This window comes from Triturus cristatus, chromosome 7, assembly GCF_964204655.1.
Source record: "Triturus cristatus chromosome 7, aTriCri1.1, whole genome shotgun sequence".
Taxonomy (NCBI): Eukaryota; Metazoa; Chordata; class Amphibia; order Caudata; family Salamandridae; genus Triturus; species Triturus cristatus.
The window spans coordinates 111,419,625-111,439,909 of NC_140590.1; positions in this window are offsets into that span (position 1 = coordinate 111,419,625).

The following is a 20,285-nucleotide window of genomic DNA, read 5'->3' on the forward strand; positions in this document are numbered from 1 at the left end:
ACACATTAGTTGTACATGAAAGTGAACATGTAGGTGTATGTCACTATACACACAGCACATCTCTTGCTACTGACTCAGTACAGGTGTCCGGATGAAGGGATGGGCAGAGACTCATTTCACATGCTTGGGATGCATGCCAGCAACACACACTATGATATACTCATGTCCTGATGGGCAATGCCACAATGGGGTGCATGGTGCACACTTGAACACAATGCAGGCTCACTCATAGCAAGTTAAATGTCATGGCACTGGGATGCCCTGAAAGTCAGTCAACACTGTCTCCTGTCACAGGGGCAGGGCATCCAGACAACAAAAATATGCACTGACTCACAATCCTAGCTCAGGGGTAAAGCTAACTCTGCAGATGACCGGCGCACTTGCCCATCCTATGCAAACAACATATCCAGGACCAAGTAGACCCCACATCATGCAAATCATTCATATGAGTCTCTGCAAACACAAATCCTTGTACATTAACACACCACAGTCTGCCATGCATGTAACCCAGATGCATGAAGGACACAGTTGCATACACCATTGTGCGCTGTCAGATGATCACACACCTATATGTCACACAGGTCTTGTCTCTCACAGTCACATCACAGATGTCATGCTGACCCTCTGAATCATGGACACCCCAGTTGTACGTAGCAACACGCCACACCCTGACACAGAGGCAGACACATGAGGGCACATGTCACTAAGCACAACCTGCAATTTCATACACAGGAGTGGGATTAAAGAGTGTTTCTGAATGCCCTTGAGGGGCATGACTAGCCAGGACTAAGTGAAACAGTGTTTGGCCCCGGAATGTAGTCAGGTGGCTAAGCAAGTGTGACATACTTGATATAAATACTCCTGAGGCTTAAAAATTGGAGTCCCCTGCTGCATGGGTTTGTTTGGAATACCCCAGCCACATGTTGCGAGTCAGACCAGCAATTGGTACATATCTCAAGGGCACACACAGATCACATGTCATATCTCAGGCATTGTGTAAACAATTGACCCACCCATGAAACACACAACAGATTCACGGGAACTGATGCTGACCGGTACCTGAATCATAGCTGACTGCAGGGACACAGTGTCCTAGTGACACAAGCAACAGACTGGAGGGGCCACACCTGTGGAATAGATGAGGAGGGTGCATCACACAAATAAGGGACCTGAGTTTTGGACTACAAGAACTACGTAATGTGGAAGTGTGACCAGGACAAAAGACTGCTATTTGCATGTCAGACATAGTACACAGATCAGACATGGACTCACCCCCTTCCTGCTGCTGTCTGGCCTTCAGCTGCCTATCCAGGTCTGGGAAGACCACCACCAGGATCCGGCGCATGTGGGGAGACAGGGTCCAGTGTCCACCCCTCCTGCGTGGAGGTGACAGCTTCAGCTGGACTCTAGCTATCCTCCGGGTCCAGCTCGAAGGTCCTGCCACCTCTTCTGGCAGTTGCGGATCCGGCGCTTGTAGACCCCCACAGAGTGAACAGCCCGGGCGATGGTCAGCTAGATCTCCTGCTTCTGGTGGGCCTCAACCTGTGAGGAGGACAAAGTGAAAAGTAGATTAACACACATGCCCCAGATTGATGCAGCACACATTTGGATAGACATGTCATCATCACAAAGGGAAATACATTACACAGGTAGTGCAACCATGGGGATTGCAAAAGCACATGCATGTCTGACATGTTAACAATGCCTGGATAGTTTGAGCTTGCAATAATGCACTTTAGCAGCAGGAAAACTATTCATTGCATGTACCTACACACTTTGGGGGATGAATGCAGTCATTGAGACTGCTTGCCACTGGTGTACACACTGCTAGTACTGCTAGTCAGACAACATGCATAATTAGGAAGGCAGTGGACTGCACACTCACCTGCTCCCCTGGTTTCCCATAGAGCTTTCTGTACTCTGGAAAGAGCCCGTCCAGCAGGGCCTGGTTCTCCTCCTCAGTGAAGGCTGGGGCCCTCTCCAGAGTACGTGCCATAGCAGGAGCCAGAGGATGCAGGGACAGCAGCAGTGGTAGCAGTAGCATGTAGTGCAGGCAAGTGAGCTCCCTGGGGGCCAGCCAGCCTTATATCTAAGGGTGGGCGTAGTTCGCGAAGTAGCACTTCGCGAAGCTACGCAAAGTGAAGTTCGCACTACGCGAGCTACGCGTAGCACTTCGCGAACTGCGAAGTAACATGTTCGCACTGTGCAAGATGTTGTTTTCAATGATTGCCCAGTGCGGACAAGCAACCGGCACTGTGCAATCATTGAAAATGGCATCTTGCACAGTGCGAGCTGTAGTTTTCTGCTGCTCGAGTAGATTTTTCCTCGAGCTGCAGCTTTCTCAACGCGAACTGGTAGTTTCTCATCGCGAGCGGTCGCGAGCATACGCGACCCCTCGCAATGAGAAACCTGACCTTCTCGCGTTGGGAATCTCGCCGGGAGGTTTATTTTCCATGCTCGCGATCGCGAACAAGGAAAAAGTCTCGCCAGGATGTCATTTTGCTTGCTCGCGGTCGCCAACTTGACGTTGAGGACCGCGAGCAAGCAAAAAATGACCGCAGCACTACGCAACACTACGCTACGCATGTTCGCACTGTGCTACGTGCAGTTCGCGTAGTGCGAAGTAGCGCGAACTTCGCAAACTACGCGAGCGTAGCGTAGTGCTTCGCCCAGGCCTACTTATATCTGTGCTGCAGAGGCAAACTCTGTGCCATGTGTCCCAAGTGATAGGTCCAACACGTTTGCATTCTATGAATCTGGTCAATCCATTCAAAAGTACGACTCGTACACGCCTTCTGCATCGTTTCAATCTTCACCTTCATGGAACACTTGAAATTGCAACATTGTTGTAGGCATCCAACTGAATTTCCAGTGCACAACTCGTACAAGTTTTAAATCCGCATCCGTCTCCATGACAGTCCTGAGCCAATGGGTGCGCCCGGCTCGATCTACTGACTGTACAACGTGTATTTTGAATATACACATGCACCCGTCTCCATACGATTAAATGGCCCAGGCGTACGCCTGTCTCGGACCATGCCTGTCCGACGCGTATGCATGATAGTCACCCGTGTCGGACCTCATTGCATTCAATGACAAAGCGTACGCACGGCTCGGGCATGACCTGCGCAATGCGTACGCATTGTCACCCGCATCAGACCTCATTGCATTCAATGACAAAGCGTACGCACGGCTCAGACATGACCCTTGCAATGCATATGCATTGTCACCCGCGTCAGACCTCGTTAGTGTGACTATTATACGGATGCAACACACATATACTGGCCATGGACACCTGCGCACACCTGCCACACTATAGCATTGGCCACACAGTGTCCAATGGCATGTAAGGCTGCATTCCCTGGGTGTTTGGGGGGGCCACAGCTGTTTTTTGGGCTGGCACTTTGTGCAGCCACTCCCAGGCTGTGCACGTGTACATGGGGGCAGAATCCTTTGTGTGTTGTGCACATTACCACTGTGATGTGCAATTGGATAGTAATGGGCATGAGTCAAGGTCACAGTGTCAGGATGGATATGCTTAAGACATGTCACATACACCCTGAGTCCTGGGGGTGTTGGCATGTATGTCACAGTGAGACCTGTAGCCCCAATACTGATGTGCACCCACAGTCTGTGTGCATGTTGTGTCTCAGATGTGCCTGATCACATGTTACCAATGGGTGACAGTCTCCACATCCATGTGGTATATGCATCAACCTTGATGGGGTGTGTGTCTAAGAGACGTACATGTAAGGCCGGCAGGAACAACATTGGCCACTACCTGTGGGACTTACGCTTGCCTTGTGGTGTGTACGTGCTATGCCATGTCCATTGCTGTGTTGATGTGGCAATACAGGGAGCCTGGGTTTCTGCATGACAAAGATATGTGATGCCTGGGAGACATGAGGCCTCAATTGTCACTGGGGTGTGTTTTTTGAACATTGCAGCAGCACATAGGTTGGGTGACACAGCCAGATGATTGGCCCATTGCACTACATGGGACTCATGTGGACATGTGGAATTGAGATGTGAGGTGGTGGACTTGTAGGTGACATATGTGTCCATGCCCAACAGCACACACCTAAGTACATTGTGTAATGTCATGAGCTAGCATGTGATAGTGATTGTGGTCATGGCCACATGGGTGGATGTACTGACAATCTTCCTTTGTGCATCTCTGTACTGCAGGGCACCAGCTGTCCATCGTCCGTTCCCAGACCTTGCAACCAGCCAGGAACGCGACTGCATCAGACGGTACCGCTTTACCAGGCCACTGATTGCGGAGTTGGCGGAGCAGTTGGCGCCACATCTGCTACCTGGCCGGACATACCCTACAGCACTGACCTCAGAGGTGAAGGTGATGGCAGCCCTGCACTTCTTTGCTACCGGTACCTTGCAGTACACTGTGGCTACTGCTGGTGGTATGTCGCAAACGATGTTTAGTCGGGTGCTACGTGATGTCTTGGAGTGGATGTTGCAATTCCTCGACCTGTTTATGAAGTTCCTGAGCCCAGATGAACTCCCTGAAATTAAGGATGCCTTTTATACACTGGGGAGGATGCCGAACGTCATTGGATCTATTGATGGGACACATGTTGCCCTGATACCACCACAGGCACATGAGCAGTCATACCGGAACAGGAAGCACTACCATTCGATCAATGCTCTGGTGGTCTGTCTTGCTGACATGTCGATCACACATGGGTGTGCACGGTTCCCTGGTTCGGTGCATGATGCCTACATAATGAGGAGTAGTCGCATTGCAACCCTGATGTCACAGATGCCAGCTCAGCATGCCTGGCTTGTCGGTGTGTACTGACTGTTTCTCATTGTGTGTGTTTGTCACTGTTGTATTCCGCACTCCCACAAAACTCAGCTACTTGTTCATTTTTGTGTGTGTAGGTGACTCCGGATACCCCAACATGCCGTGGTTGCTGACACCCCTCAGGAACCCTGTGACATCAGCCAAGCTGCGCTACAATGAGGCACATGGTTGGAGCAGGAGGGTGATTGAGCAGACATTCGGCCTCCTGAAAAGTCGCTTTCGCTGCCTGGACAAGACCGGAGGGGCCCTCCCATATGAGCCTGCAAAGGTGTGCAAAATAATACTGGTCTGCTGCATGCTACACAACATGGCGGTGCGGAAGGAGGTGCCTCTCATCCAGGATGATGATGACGACGACCAACCTCTGGCACCTGTGCCAAGATGCCAGTGATGATGAAGATGATGGTGACGTCCGCTCCCAGCTCATCAACAACTTCTTCACCTGAATGTGAGTTTCCAGGGTTGTTATGTGAATGTATGGAGGTAGCCTGGAATGTGTTGAGCCAACTCTGTTGCTGTCTGAGTGTGTCTGTGTGCCACTTGACTGGATGCGTGCTGTGATGTGTCCATTCAGCTGGTGTGTACTCCACAATAGGGTAGTACTGCTAACCAGTAGCGGTCCGTGGAGGGAGTTCGGTGGGGCAGTGAGGCGGGGCGGGGGAGGGGCAGGGGAGGGGCAGGGTGGGGAAATGTAAAACGAATTCCTTTTCGCTCGCTGCATCGCAAAATGCGATGCAGCGCTCGCAACGCAATTTGTTTTATTTATTTAAATGTGTACTTACCTCCGTTCATCCATATTCTGGTGCTTACATTTCTCCACCCTGCCCCTCCCCCGCCCCGCCTCACTGCACCGCCTCACTGCCCCACCGAACTCCCTCCACGGACCGCTACTGCTGCAAACTAGTGTTTGTGTAGGTGTTTTGCAACATGTTTTGTGCATGTGTATTGCATTCCTCTCCTGTTCTTCTGTGCTTTTGACAGTATCTTGTCTGTCCTTTCCAGGATACTTTGCCTGTTGTGTGGTCAACACTGACCCCCAACACCCAGAAGCCAACACCAGTGTGGAAGTTGACAATTCCCATCAACTGATGAACCCTACATCCCTGGACTTCCATTCTCAAACACATTGTGAGCGTGTGTCCACTGATATGTAGAATTACTGTGCAACTAGTGTGGAATAAACGTGTTGCTGATGTGTAATTAACCTGTGCTACGCTTTGTTATGTGCGTTGTCTGTCTTCCCACATCTGAGTGACATCTGCTTACCTTACCTGTGGACTTGTTACCACTGACTGAGCTTGGTGTTGTGTCTGTGCATGCCAATGTGTTTCAGGTCAACATCATTGTGTGTGATGAGTAACATGGCCATGGTGAGTATGTTTTATGTTGCCATAGTGGTGTGTGTCCCTCACATGTGTCACATCCCCATGACTCACCTTATGTTGGTCAAATTGGTGCAGTATTTGGCATGCACTGTGTTGTGTAGCAGATCGACATCTCCCTGAACATGACAAGTTGGAATCACAACAGAGGCAAGTATGGCGTACTGGTGAATGTATTGACAAACATGTGTGAGGGAAGTGCACAGGATGGTGGGTGCTGCACAGTGGTTTGGGAATCCAAAGTTCACTTTGGAGTTGGAAGTGCTGGTAGATGAAATGTCCAGAGTAAGGTCCACAGTCATCTGATACATTGGCCCAACATGAACCCTCCATGTCATGTGGGCAAGTTGTGTGCGATTGGACAAGGTGAACGGGTTGCGCACAAAGACAATTGTCCAGAACAGGTTTGAAGGCCCTGGGGGAGGTGCTGGGACATTTGCCTCTCACATGTCCTTCTTCGGACAACCCCTATTCTTCCGGGGGGGATCCTCATGTGCAGGCCTCTGGGGTGCAGGGGACTCTCTGCCAGAGTCCTCCTCCCTCCCTGTGGTGCTGGCAGATGGTGTTGCGACAGATGTTGTGGGCACACAGGGGGGTGTGGAGAGGTTGGTGTTGATCTGGCGGAGGCATTGTAGTATGTCCCGATGCACCGCAGTGATGTCATCCCACTTGGCCTCTATGTGGGCATGGTGGGCGACCTGCTCGTGTTGCATGTCCTTGAGGATTCCCACTACCTGGCCAAATCCTCCGGTGTTATCCTGGTACGCATCTAAGATGCGTGCCAGTTGGGGGTCATCATGCAGTCCAGACCCCTCTGCAAGGCGTGCCCTGTGCCTCCCACCCCTCCCAGCACCCCTCTCCACACGGACAGGACCAGAGGCGGTACGCACAGGTGACACTGGGACCCCTTGAGTGGTGTTGCTGGTGGTGTTGGCTGTAGCTTTCGGGGGGTCCGGTGTCCCTGTGCTGTGGGTGTTGATTGTCCTTGGTCTGTTCGTGTTGACGGGGGTGCCCTGTCGGTGTCCAGATGCTGGAGGCGTGGGTACAAGGGGGGCAGATGTTGATGCTGCTGGTGCTGCATGATGGCTCACACTGGAGGGGCCAGGTTGGTCATTGTCATCCAAAGAGGACAGTGAGAGAGTCAGACCAGAGAGCTCAGTGTCCACCAAAGTCTGGGACTTGGTATCCTCATCATTTGGTGCTGGGTGCCCAGCACCACCTGTGTTTGGAAGAGACACACAATGTGATTTATGTTTCTACATGCATTGTTGGTTCACAAACATGACATTTTCTACTTTTCAAACAGATGCCTGCCTGTACACTGCTTTTTCCCCGCCTTTTCACAGACAGAGGTTGATATTGTTGTTGGCCATTTCCCAGCATGGCCTTGTGCTCTCCACAACAGAGCCCAGTATCAGACATCTTGTCAGTCCCTTCCCACTCCCTGTGAGGTGAGTATGTTTCATTTTGATCTTGCTGGGCCATGTGGGTGGGTGTAGGTTGTCTGTGACTGCGCCTCCCATCATACTCTTGGCTACACCCCCTTCCCAGCATGCCCATGCTTCCTCCCTCTGGACTCTGCTTCCCTGTGAGGGGGTGTGACAGCAATGGCAAGATGGCTGACTGTGTAGTCCTGATGTATGATGTTGACCATTTCCCAGCATGGCCTTGTGCTCCCCACAACAGAGCCCAGTGTCAGACCTCTTTTCAGTCCCTTCCCACTCCCTGTGAGGCGAGTATGTTTCAGTTCGATCTTGCTGGGCCATGTGGGTGGGTGTAGGTTGTCTGTGACTGCGACTCCCATCATACTCTTGGCTACACCCCCCTTCCCAGCATGCCCATGCTTCCTCCCTCTTGACTCTGCTTCCCTGTGAGGGGGTGTGACAGCAATGGCAAGATGGCTGACTGTGACATCCTGGTGTTTGTGCGGCTGCAAGTCCCAAGTGAGCCCCTGTGCTTCACACAGCAGCGCCCAGTACAGGGTATCTTTGCTGATATTTCAATGAGGTGTGTGTCAATGCATTGTACCAGGTGAGTTGTGTGGAGTTTGTATTGAGGGGGGGTGTCTCCCCATGCTGAGTAGTCTGGTCAGGGCTGTCAGTTCTCCTTCCCATCATGAAACGTGCTTCCATTGTAGGGCGTGCAAGTTGTCTTTCAGGATGTCAGTCAGTGGTGTCCTGCTTCTGATTTGCACACAAGCCCTAGCAGGGCCTTGTGCTCCCCACAGCAGGACCCAGTGTCAGCCATCTTGTCAGTCATTTTCCACTCCCTGTGATGTGGGCATGTTTCAGAGAGGTCTTGATGGGCCAATCAGGAGGGTGTGCATTATCTGTGACTACAGGCCCCATCATGCTTTTGGCTACACTCACTTCACCTGCATCCCCACTATTCCTTCCTGACAGTCAGCTGCACTGTGAGGTGGTGTGTTTGTGGTGGCACATGTCACAATACCCACACAGTCATGGACATCATGCACAATACACAGTCTAATCCCACACAAACAGCTTGCATCTTGCTACTCGACACATAGACACATAGCCACTATCACAGAAAACCATGCCAGACATGCCGTATGCACCGTGGCAACACACCAGCATTGACTGAGAATAGGCACCTTGGAGGCATAGGGACACCTTTATTATTCATGTATTCGGGAATGCAGAGGCAACTCGGAGTACACATACACAGGTCATATGGAGTAACATGTGGGTCCAACACTGGAACCCCCCTTCTGCAGCACAAATGCGTGATAGCCATGGAACTGGCACACAAGTGTCGGCTAACAGTTAAACACCCCCTGCTGTTCACGGAGAGGCTGCCATACACCATTGATCCTCTGATGTGGAAGTCCCACACCATGTCAAGCCAATGCAAACCGTATGTGTCCGAGGGCAGTGTTACACACATTGATGCCATCATCACAATCCACTATCCCATCACAGATGACTGTCAACAAGTCTGACCATCTATTCAGGTGTACCCAGCTACATGTCATGTGTGCCATGTTGATGCGACATGTCTGCAGAGGAACCAAACATCGACAGGGGCAGTGTGCACACATCGTAAACAACTGCCACACCCAATACACCCCTGATGCATCCCTTACCCTAAGGAGACTTCCAAACTTGTCCGTGCGTGTAACGCTGAGTCAGCACACAATGACGTGTCCATAAGGAATAGCAGTGCCACAACAATGCAACCAGCAGACGGCATGCGCAAGTACCTGGGGATGAGAGACACACAAGAAGTCAGCCACAAAAAGCACAGCCACTTGCATGTGCATGTACTCGACACATGTAAGGATGACAACATGCTAGGTCACAATTATGACTGTGGAAATACACTCATCACTGGCACCATCACTTGAGTGACACCTCCACACACACCTCTGACTCACGTGGCATACATGCAGATGGACACACACATTGCAACACATGCCACACAAGGACCAATGCGTGCACACTCAGACACTGGTACTCACCACTAAGCAAAGAAGTCGCGTATAAGCCGACTCCGGATGTCCTCTTGCGGCTCGAACATCCTCCACATCACTAGCCCCATTGCCAAGCCCTTCGTCCTCCACGGGTGGATGGTCCTGATCATCTTGATCCAGGATGAGTGGCACAGCTTTCTCAACTACCATGTTGTGCAACATGCAGCAGACCATGAAGATTTTGCAGACCTTCGCCGGGGCATATGGGAGGGCGCCGCCGGTCTTGTGGAGGCATCTGAATCGGCTCTTCAGGAGGCCAAATGTCCTCTCTATCACTCGCCTTGTCCGGCCATGGGCGGTGTTGTAGCGGAGCTGGGCCGGCGTGATGGGGTTGCGGAGAGGTGTGATCAGCCATGGCATGTTGGGATAGCCAGCGTCCCCTACATGGAAACCACATGGACATAAGTAGGACAGGAGAAGCGGTCGTGCTGGAAGTCTACGCAAAATACAGGACAGACAGAGTGTACCCACCAACAACACATGCTCGTTCGTTGCGCAGCTGCGTCATCATTTCAGGCACCCTGCTACGCCTCATGATGTAGGCATCGTGTGCTGATCCTGGAAAACGAGCACAGACATGTGAAATCACCATGTTGGACAGGCACACCACAAGGGCATTGATGGAGTGGTAGTGTTTCCGATTCCTGTACGCTACCTCCTGTGCCTGTGGTGGTACCAAAGCCACATGTGTCCCATCTATGGACCCAATGACATGGGGCATCCCTCCCAGGGCATAGAATCCACGCTTGACCCCAGTCAACAGTTCAGGAGTTGGGAAATGGATGAACTCATCCAGGTGAAGCAACATGGCCTCTAAGAAATCATGCAGCACACGGCTGAACATGCTCTGGGACATGCCACCAACATGAGCTATGGTATATTGAAAGGTACCCGTGGCGAGAAAATGTAGGGCTGCCATTACCTTCAGCTTGGGTGTCAGTGCCGTAGGATACCTGTGCAGCGGTTGCAGGTGTGGTGCCAGCCTTGCCGTCAACTCCTCAATCAACGGTTGGGGGAAGCGGTAGCACCGTATACAGTCATTCTCCCGCATGTCAGCCAAGTCCGGAATTGGTCGGGGAAGAGGCGGCGCTCTGCAGTAATTTGGAAGTGACAAGGAAGAGTGAGTGCACTACAACAACAATTTATTTGTACTGAGCACATGTTAATCTGTCAATACACATATGCTACATACGGAGTCAGGTATGTGCCACATGCCCTGGACACGTATGGCTGCCAGGTGACACTCCTACCAAGACCCAGCTACACACGGAGATTGTGAACCTCCACATGCCATGGCATGGGATTAGCTGTGTTCCAGTGTAAGTGAACAGCCAGACGCAACACAGGAGTGACATACATCAACACATCAGCAGAAGTAGGATGTTGATTTCAGAGACAGGTAGCAGAACACTAGAGCCACAGGTCACATGACATTACACTAGGACAGCCCACACACCTTGCCAATAAGGTGTACATGTAATGACTCACCACACATACATTGAGAGGATGCAGACATGTCCTTGTTACGCTACTCCGTGTCCCATGCATACATACGCACCTCACATCCGATACCACATGTGGCCTGGTGTGTGTAACAGTGTGCCATGTCCATCTACACACAGACACATGTTGGTTGCTGCAACAGCTGATGCTTTTGAGGGAGCACCAACATCAAGCTAATGGGAACACACCACGCATACATGACATAGACACATCGTGCACCGTGGGTAGTCACATGTCTGGTGTGGTAACCCCTGTAGCGGGCATCAGGGGACACTTGCGTGTGTTGTTGACTCTGCCATGCCAGTGACGCTCATCCCAAGTGTGCAGTACGACATGCACACATGTCAAAGGAGTTAAGGGCATGCCTGGCACATATTGCACCGTCACACATAACATCTGTACACATCTCATCATACATCTATTGCCTCCTCGACTCAGGAGTAATGTGCCACATCACAGCCTTTCACACCTGTGCCCCACACATGTAGTACTGCCCAGACAATGCCTTGATGTCCATCCATGGACAACTATGTCAGCTCTATTCCTTCCTGTGTGCTGCCTGTCACCACTGTGATGTGTGAAAGGCACCGTACATTCGCTCAGAGGGCCTGTGTACGTTCCCTATCACTATGGGAATGCTGCCGTATGCGTACCCATAGTGATAGTGAGCGTACGCACGCGTGTACGGTCCGTATCACTATGGGTACGCATACGCGAGCACACCCATAGTGATAGTGAGCGTACAGGCGTGTGTACGGTGCGTATCACTATGGGTACGCACACGCGAGCACACCCAATGTGATAGTGAGCGTACAGGCGTGTGTACGGTCCGTATCACTATGGGTGTGCTCGTGTATGCGTACCCATAGTGATAGTGAGCGTACAGGCGTGTGTACGGTCCGTATCACTATGGGTACACATACGCGAGCACACCCATAGTGATAGTGAGCGTACAGGCGTGTGTACGGTCCGTATCACTATGGGTACGCATACCCGAGCACACCCATAGTGATACGGACCGTACGGCGTGTGTACGGTCCGTATCACTATGGGTACGCATACGCGAGCACACCCATAGTGATACGGACCGTACACACGCCTGTACGGGCCGTTGCTATGCATTTGGGGTGCCCTAGGGCCCCGGAACGCACCGTACCTGTGTGTGACACTCCAAATTACATAGGGGACACATGAGGGACAAGTTTAAAGGCCTACATGCATGCTGGTTGTCATGGAGACCAAATTTAAAGTATGAATTTTTTTCTGCAGGTGCACAGCAGAAGTCAGTTTGAATGAATCTACTTTGTTGCAATGTGGTTCTGGAGTTGACATCATGCTCAAGAAAAAAAACAATAACTGACTGTGCTAGGTTTGAAGGGATTGGAGGAAACATTGGATGCAAATGTGAGTGACCAATCACTCTGTACTCCTGTGCATGAAACAGGCCAGCAAGGCAGATATAAGGCAGCCAGGTCCCATGAGGGAGCACTTGCCTGCACATCTTTGGATTCTACGACCCAGCTGCTGCTCCTGATTCCCTGGAACCATGTCAAGGTCTGTGGAGAGGGCACAGCCTTTCACCCTGGAGGAGAACCTGGCATTGCTGGATGTGATCTTCCCACAGTACCCCCTGCTGTATGGGCGACCAGAGTATCAGGTGAGTGCAGAGTCTACTAGCACAGACTGTGTCCCTTTTTTGTGACTGTGACTTCTGGCATTGTGTCCAGGTGTGACACACATGCAATGTACTGTAGGGGGGGTCCCAGGGGGGGGAATGATGTCTCCCAGCCAGAGCATGCTGTGGTGCATGTCTGCAGTCCTCACTTGCATTGTGTTTACTGTGACAATCACTGCATGGTGCATGCCACATTCTCCCTGTCTTATCCTCCTGGGAATGTAGCCTCTACAGTCCTCATGTGATTATGTGGTCAGCCCAGTGTGACAGGTGACTGTACCCACAGATGTGTGTTAGTTCTGTGTACCTGTGCTGAGAGTGTCCACATGATGTGTTCGTACCCTGGACATCGGTGTGTGTGTAAGTCCCCTGTCATGTGGGTGGGTGCATATGTGGAGTGTAGCACCCGGGCTGCATGAGGGATGGATATACCCTGCCCATCTGATGTGAGCAGGGAGCAGTGCTGTGTGTCTGACGTGCAGAGCCAGCCCCACACCTGTGAGCCCCCCCGTCTAGTGGCACATGTGCAGAGTGAGGTTTGTCGCTGCATTTGGCAATGGCAGGTGAATGTCCTGTGCCTGTGTGTGTCTGTGTACTCTGCTGAGGTAGCGTCAGTGACCTGTGGCATGTGACTGCTTAGAGGTGCTGCACATAATCCTGGTGTAGCTTGTGATGCACAGTGTGAGCCTGGATCATTGATTGTGTCGTTGCCCTCATTCCACCTGTGTACTTTCAATGGCACGTACTGCTTTTGCCCTTCCCCAGAGGATCATGTCCCTATGACAAAGGTGCAATGCGTTGGATGCATACTATGCCTTGTTGTAAACAGCAAATTTGTTCTAATATGTGTCTCTGTGACATGTTCCAGGTGTATTGATGTAGTGTCACTTGTTCATCCTCACAGGTAGGCGCCTCTGCCAAGAAGCAGATCTGGATGAACGCCGTCAGTGCCGTGAGGAGGACGGAGGGTCGCAAGCGGCGCCTGGCCCAGGTGAGAAAACGCTGGCAGGATATCCGGTGCTGGACGGGGAGGATCGCACGGGTCCTGCTGGGGGACTCACCTGAGACCCATAAGAACCGCGGGCGCCACCGTCTGACCCACATCCACAAGCGTGTGCTGGCGGTGGTCTTTCCAGACTTGGACAGGCGCTTACAGGAGAAGCAGCAGCAGGAAGGGGGTAGGTACATGTGTGTTTGTTGTGTGTCACCAGCATTTGTAAGTGCACAGTTGCATGGATACACTGCCAGGGTTTAAAGGTGCTGTGCAGATCCGGTTACCCACAGTATAGCGGTGCTCTCTTGCCTCCCTTCCCCTCCTTGCAATGTGTTCCCTGGTCTGTGTGTAGTCACTCCTTCACAAGGTTATCTAGGCTGGCACTTTCTCCACGTGAACAATGCCTGTAGCATCATGTGTGGGGGTGGTGTGTAACAGGTTTTGGGACCTTGCCTGTGCCCTGTCCAGTTAAGTACTTGTGGGTTCCATGTCAGTTGGCACTGATGCTGAGTCCAGACATGGGAGTTAGTCTCTCAAGTGCCATGCGTGCATGTCCTATGTTGTGGCCTGTGACATGATGTGCATGAGTGTGCGATACGCATGGTGCAGGGATGGTGGCGTGTGTTGCAGTCATTCCCATTCAGGACCAGGGAGTTGTGTGGCCACTACTGTCCCCTGGGGCATATTTTCCTAGGTGTCATGTGTGTCATCACAAAATGTGGACACTCTCAGTGTCTACAGCATAGGTTGTGCTCTGTGCCATTGTCCCCTGGCACCATGTATATTGACGTAAAATGTAGTACAAGTGTCCACTGTACAGCCTCACCTGATTTTCCTTGTTCATACTCAGGGTGGCCAGTGCCTGTGTGTCTTGTTACAATCATCTGATGATGACCATTTGTACATGATTATTTGGACAGGCGCACCTTGGGTATTTTGTGTCCAATCTTGCATTTATCCAGCCCATGTGTATTTCACCCAGACTAAGAGATGTAAGTGCTTCCTGTGTCTCAACAAATTGTCTCATGTAGGGGGCGGTTGGTGCGGGCAAAGCCTACATGTCAAAACCTGATATCCCCTTGCTAGGTCTGGCCAGTGTGTGATGTTTGTCTGGACATACACTCAAGGTGCAGTGAGCCAGTCATGCTGGGCATGTTTTCAGTATTACCTATGCAGCATGTGCCTCAAGTTCATGGATATGGTCCCTGCTCATCCCTATTTTCGGCAACGCTGTTTGGTGCAGATGCAGTGCTGGATTGTCCCCAGAGCCTGGCTCCTCTGTCAAAATCCATTTCATGTCATTTGCTATTGTGTCATGCTCTCCATAGTTTTTCAGTGGCATGGTGGGTCAACCAACTGTGTGTTGCATGCCCGACATATGTACCTTGTTTTGTAGATGTTACTCATCTTTCTTTTCAGGCTATGCACTGTAACCTATGTAGATTGGACTCATGTGACATATGTATACAGGTGTATGATTAATTGCTGTCTCTTCACCTTGCCCACAGCATCGTCGGGGGACACGGAGGGAGACATCAGCACAGACGGAGCGGAGGGACCGAGCACCAGTGCCAGCGGTGACATCTTGGCTGGCACATCGAGTGGAACTGAGGCGGAGGAGAGTGAGACCGAGGACCTGTCCAGTGCCACCACAGAATATGAAGCTGACGGGTCCGAGGATGAGCTCTCCGAGTGGGCGGAGGCTGCACTGACAGCGGCACAACATCTCTCCCCGCCCCCTCCATTGCCATCAGCCGCCTCTCACTTGCTCGTGTCCCTTCCCAGCGTGCCCAGTCACCACATGTCTCCTTCCTGCCAGGCACCGCACCCCCTGCCCCTGTCTCCACTGCTGCCACCAATGCCGAGTCTGTGGACATCCAGCGGCAGCTGCAGGTTGGTCAGGCTGCGATGCTTATTGTCCTCCATTGCCACAGCCAAGTGCTGAACAACATGGAGGCATACTTGGAGGGCATTTTCTCATCGCAGGCTGACCAACGCAACTTGCTGAGGTCCATTGACTCGACACTGACTGCAGCAGTGGGTCTCCTGCAGCGCTTCATCCAACCCCCTACCCCTGACCCATCCACACTTCCCACTCCCATGCCTGTCCCACGTACACTCAGACGTCAGCATGCACCCACCACAACAGACACAGGCACCACACCAGCAGGGAAGGTCAAACGCACACCTCCTGGCACGCACACACAGGGTGAAGTAGGCACACCCACTGGGTCGGGGGGCAAACGTAAGACACGCAGCCAGAGTGGGAGTCCGCATTCCACCAAATCCACTCCCTCCAAATCCCCTCCCCTCAGCTCTTCTGGCCACATATCCGGCAAGGACTCCTTCATGGCCGCTCTGTCCCTGAGCCCCACAGTGACACCACTCCGCAAGCGGTCAAGGGAGTCCCCGGTCAGGGTGGTTGAGTCACCCCCCCTGTCCACACCCTCCCCCAGTGGCGCTGCGACCCATCCCTCTGACCCCCCCCCCTCCTTGGGGCCTGTGGTTCCTTCGGGTGCAGGGGAGTCGCTGGAGGACCTTGCTAAGGTGTGCAGCGCCATCCTGGCCTCCGCCTTTGGCGCTGCCCCACCCCCTGTGGTGGAGTCCTCCATCCCTGCACCCACAACGCCTACCCTTCGCCCTCATGTCCCTGCGGTGCCTGGTCCTTCCCCCCCACATGATGCCCACCCCCCTCTGGAAGACAAAGGAGTCTGACTGTGCAGGCAAGCTAGTGGACACGCGTCCCACTGTGTCCCCCACCTGGATTTGAACTTTGGATTGCCCTATGGGCATTGTACATTTTGACTTTCAAGGGACAAACAGATTTTTGGATGCTGAATAAAGCAATTTCTTTTTCCTTAGTACACTACTGTCTGTCTGGTATTGCTGTTGGTGGACCTGCTCCATTATTTTGGGTGGTGATAATGTGTTGGGTGTGTGGGAATTGTAGTCTTGTGCTGGTCATAGGGTGGATCCTGGTATCTGTGTGCCATCACAAGCTGTTGGCTACATAACTTTGTTCATGTAAGCAGTTACTGCATGGTGACATCATCACAAGGTGTGTTCCTTCCTCTGTGTAACCTGACATCTTCCCTGCAGGGTCATTCCAATATGTGGTGCTGAGCTGTGTCTACATTGGCTGGGTGTGTGACGGACTCGTTAGACTTGGGCCATGCATGCTGAGCGATGTCTCCACCTGCATCATTCGTGGCGTTCTTGGTGGTCACTGTACTTGTGTATGTAGACTGTTGTCATGACTTCATGTAGACATGTTTTCTTTTCGGCGCTATGCATGTGTATACTCCCAGCCTCGCACACATGTGGTACATGTACTGCAGGATCTTTGTGCACCTGACTGACATTTGTGGGCATTAGATCTGTGGGTACTCCACCCTTTTCTTTGCAGGGGCACTGCTGTGAGTGTTAGACACCCACCCCTCCTGTGTCTGGGCACTGCTGTGAGTGTTAGGCACCCACCCCTCCTGTGTCTGGGCACTGCTGGGAGGACTCTGCACACACCCCTCCTGTGTCTGGGCACTGCTGGGAGGACTCTGCACCCAACCCTCCTATTTCAGGATATGTACGCTTAGAACATACATGGGTGTGGGTTCGCTCCATGCATACGTGGGTGGGGGTACGGGTCGTACATACACTGTTGGGGTGGGGGTACGCTCCATGCCTACGCGGGTGAGGGTACGGGTCGTACATACACGGTTGGGGTGGGGGTACGCTCCATACATACGCGGGTGAGGGTACGGGTCGTACATACACGGTTGGGGTGGGGGTACGCTCCATGCATACGGGGTGGGGGTACGGGTCGTACATACACTGTTGGGGTGGGGGTACGCTCCATGCATACACGGGTGAGGGTACGGGTTGTACATACACGGTTGGGGTGGGGGTACGCTCCATGCATACGGGGTGGGGGTACGGTCCGTAGGTACACTGTTGGCATGGGTGGTATGCTCCATGTATACGCAGGTGAGGGTACGGGTCGTACATACATGGTTGGGGTGGGGGTACGCTCCATGCATACGGGGTGGGGGTACGGTCCGTACGTACACTGTTGGCATGGGGGTACGCTCAATACGTACGCGGGTGAGGGTACGGGTCGTACATACACGGTTGGGGTGGGGGTACGCTTCATACATACGTGGGTGAAGGTACGGGTCGTACATACACGGTTGGGGTGGGGGTACGCTCCATGCATATGGGGTGGGGTACGGTCTGTACGTACACTGTTGGCATGGGTGGTACGCTCCATGCATACGCGGGTGAGGGTATGGGTCGTACATACACGGTTGGGGTGGGGGTACGCTCCATGCATATGGGGTGGGGGTACGGTCCGTACATATCCGTACCCACGCTGTGGAATGCTTGTGCGGGCCGTACCCAGGCCTTTGCCATGTGGGTACAGCCGTCCCGCCATTGTTGGGGCGACGTAGGTGTGGGCGTGGTACGACTCGTACCCACGCTCTTAAGGTGTGGGTACGGGACGTACCTGTGTTGTTGTGTTACCGGTTCGCGTCGTCAACCACTTCCATTGTGGCGGATGCTGGCTTTGCTGGACACACCCCCACCCCCTCGTAGTGACCAGGGCCTGGGGGTCAGGTATGTCCAGGGCATGTGTGCTGTGTGACTTTGGTGGGGGTTTTGTGGCCTGCCCCTGCTCCTGCCCCCCCCTTACCCCCCTCCCTTTGTTGTTCTGACCTTCTGCGGCGTCTGCGTCGTAACCTGTAGAGGAGGTCGACTGCTATGAGGGCCGGGATGACACGTAGGTTCGGGTCCATGTCTGTCCGTTGCGTGCAGGTACTCCTTGTTCACGTCGTCCTGATTTCCCGGCAGTTTTTGGCTGCCGGAAAATATTCTCCGTGCGGGATGACGTCAGTGCGAATCGTACTTCCTGGTTCGTGAATGGCAGGCTGCCTGCGTCCCGACGTCACGTCGGCGCTTTCCCGGATCACATTTGTATGTATATTTTCGTCGGTCGTTGTTTTGTACGATTCGTACGGAAATAGTATTTCCGTGCGAATCGTACTTCCATGTTTGTATCTTGTTATGACCGGGTACGCGTCGGACGGGGAATATGCTCCATCCGACGGTTCGTACCCGGTTTTTACAGGATCGTAATCGGCACCTATGCATCCCGATACTCCAGAGTTGGTCTGTCTTTTATGTTGTCTGCATCACATGATTATCTCTGCCAATTATTGGGGTATGACGTCGGGGAGGCGGAGTTGAAGGGGACGCCATTTTCTGTTCTGCCCGTGCAGCGGCGGTTAGCGGCTCGTGGGTCTCTGGTTTCAATAAACTTATACTGTTCGCACTACTTATCAGGGCACTCTTATTTTTTACAACAACGATACAGAGGAAAAATTAAATAAATAATTTTCCCTCTGCATTGTCCCTTGAAATCCCCCACACGAGGCCCCACAGCTGTCACCTGCACGGACTGTGGCTGAGGGTCGGACTCTCCTCATTCACATTGAAATCAGAGAAGATCTTCAAGATTTTATTCCTAAAATAAGCAGCGACTCTATTACAAAAGCCTTGTAAGTTTTACACAGATTGCTGAACAGATGGAGTGGAAAGATTTTTAACCACTCTAAAACATGTATTGGGAGTATTAGTGGCAGACATTATTTTAGTAATAAAATAGGAAGACTTGGCAGCCATAATAGCATATTTGTATATTAGAATCAACTCTTTGTGCCTATGTTTCTCTTCACAAGTAAGGATTGCCCTGCACCTCCGTTCTTGCCTCCAACTCTGTCCTCCCAGGTGTTTTAGTTCCCCTGAGAACGTAGGAGCAGATGCTTTTATTTATTTATTTATTTATTAATTGAATTTGTTGAGCGCGAACAGCTACCCCTGAGGGTTTCCCGGCGCTAAGAGACAGATTGACAACATCAGGCAGAAGATTTAGAGATCGAAGAGCCAGGTATTCACCGCTCTGCGAAATCGCATGTGACAGTTTTCCATCCGTAGGGCCAGTGGAAGTGAATTCCACAGTCTGGGTCCTAAGTGCGCAAAGCTACTACCGCCCATTCTGGTAAGTTTGAACTTAGGTACCTTAAAAAGATGATGGGATGAAGAACGGAGAGCCCGAGTAGGAAGATAGGGGCTGACAAGGGCCTGAAGGTAGAGGGGTGCTGATCGGATTATGATCTTATGCATAAAGCTCAAAGCTTTAAATTTTATCCGGTTTTCAACACGAAGCGAATGCAGCTCTCTCAGGCGTTCTGTGATGTGGTCACGTTTATGACAGCCACAGAGAAGCCGAGCTGCAGCATTTTGTACCAGCTGAAGGCGCAGTGTGACGGCCTTTGAGGACCCCAGATAGAGCACGTTGCCGTAATCCAATCTGGAGGTCACCAAGGCATTCACAACAGATCTCTGGGTGTTTTTGGGGA